Here is a 2,386-nt window from a genome sequence, read left to right as displayed (position 1 = left end):
GGAAACTCATTTAAGTCTTTTGTCTTAAATTTAAAAATGGATTAGACAGTTCAACTCCAAATACAAGCTGTTGAGAATTAGACTGATACATCTAGAAACCACATACAAATCTGCTCTAAAATGTGTAAAGCCCAAATTCAGAAATAAATAGAAGTGCTACTTATATATAATAAGATTATATATAATAATTAAATATGATAAGATATTTGTATATCTTTATTTGTATATGATTTTTTTGTATATAAACACATAATCTCTTCCATACTATTAATATATGAAGGACCACCATTAATTAGCATAACACATTTTGCTTTTGCGATAATGAAAGCATTAGACACTACCCTTCAAGTTACACATCCTTGCTTCCACAAAACAAACATTTAGCACTCATTAATTTCAACACAGATAAAATGAATGCTTGATATTCTCATTGCACTGATCAGCTGAAACTATCTTCCAAATCTACTACAAAGTTGTGATTGCAACTCTAGAATGCAACATGAAGAAATGTTTAATTGAATGTTGGAGCAGACAGAAATTAAATTGTTAGCTTTTTTGAACCAAACAAACATGTTTTTTTATTTCTTAGACTTTTTACCATTTCTCTGTTTTGTGATGCAGAAGAATTTAGTTGAATACAACATAGAACTTTAAGAATAGTAAAGTGCAGAGAGGAAATAAGCAAAGCAAAAGCAATTTCAGTAGCCAAAATGGTGCAGCAAATCATAAAAAAAAACATATTATCTTCACAGCTCACTGAAGGACTGTCAAATGAACAGTTTTAAGCCCTCCAATCCCATCACCCCCAGCTTAAACTTTTGAATGTTATAATTTTCATGGCACTGGCATGTAGGGATTTGATATATATTGCCAGAGAAAGGTAATGCCAATCAGTCTGTAGCTACATTTTATCATTAATCTTTTTATCTGTTACCCTGGAAGCAATTAAGCATATGACTAAATGTTCTTACTGACTTGAACTATGACTTCACTGTATGAAATTTTAATTAAAAACGACCTGTGTGTGTATGATGTTTGATTTAGGTAATATGGTATTTTGTTTGGCGAATCCTGAGACATACAGTTAGGTCCATAAATATTTGGACAGTGACACAATTGTCATCATTTTGTCTCTGTACGCCACCACAATGGATTTGAAATGAAATAATCAAAATGCCCCAAGAACATGCAGGAACAAAAGACAGCTGCAGTGCAGGCCTGGCAGAGCATCACCAGGGAAGAAACTCAACATCTGGTGATGTCTATGGGTTCCAGACTCCAGGCAGTCATTTACTGTAAAAGATTTGCAACCAAGTATTGAAACACAATTTAATTCATGATTATGTTAGTTTGTCCAAATACGTTTGAGCCCCTAAAATTGTGGGGACCACATATAAAAATGAGTGTAATTCCTACACTGTTCACCCAATTTGGACGTAACTACCCTCAAATTAAAGATGAATGTCATCTTGCTTGTTTCCTTGCAAATCCATTGTGGTGGTGTACAGAGCCAAAATGATGACAATTGTGTCACTGTCCAAATATTTATGGACCTAACTGTAAGTCAGAGTTTTATTATAGGCTGAGCATATTGTCATTGTTAGGAACAACAATATGCTTGAATGAGGCAAATACCCAGATTTTAATATTTATAAGATAGATGAATACCAATTTTAACAATGCATTCACATACTTGCATGCACCTAAATACGTGCGCCTTTCAATACCTCTCTTTCAAAGGTCAGTCCTCTCTCTGGAATCCCACAATGCATTCTGCTTATCAAGCACAGCTATTTTAGAAATTCTTTGAACTGTTTAAAATATATAATTTGAATAATGAGCTGTGTGCCACCTTAACACTGCGTTGTTTGCATCCAATAGTTAGTCCAATACATTAGGCTTGGGATCACATAACCAATTATTCAGTGAAGGGAGAAGCTTGAGTACGTCACTATATAAAAAAAGAGCATGACATAGCAATGGGCCATGAACTTTGAAATGCCAACATGCTTTATTGTCTTCATTTGTTGCACAGTCAAGGTCGGTATCCCAAATGCCTGCTGCAGGGTTGGGGACTAGGAGATACGCTTGAATGGACAACATAAAAAATAAAACATCTTGCCCAGATCTCATTATACTGTGTTTGGATGGGTGTTCTCCTCGGTTTATTTTTACTTGGGTACAATTTTCATATTCAAGAATACTCAAGGTGATACTCATTTTGAAATATAAATGCTTTATAGTAAAACTGTTAGACCACGAAAAATGTTGCAGGTAGACATATGAATGAGACTATTAAGAAAAAAGGTTTTATTGTTTTAATCTAGGATGTAGGACTTGTATGAACTGTATATTTCTCTTATGCACTTTTGTAATTTTGTAAAGG

The sequence above is a fragment of the Amia ocellicauda genome, chromosome 13, assembly GCF_036373705.1.
Source record: "Amia ocellicauda isolate fAmiCal2 chromosome 13, fAmiCal2.hap1, whole genome shotgun sequence".
NCBI classification, from domain to species: domain Eukaryota; kingdom Metazoa; phylum Chordata; class Actinopteri; order Amiiformes; family Amiidae; genus Amia; species Amia ocellicauda.
Note: the sequence above shows the minus strand (reverse complement) of the source record.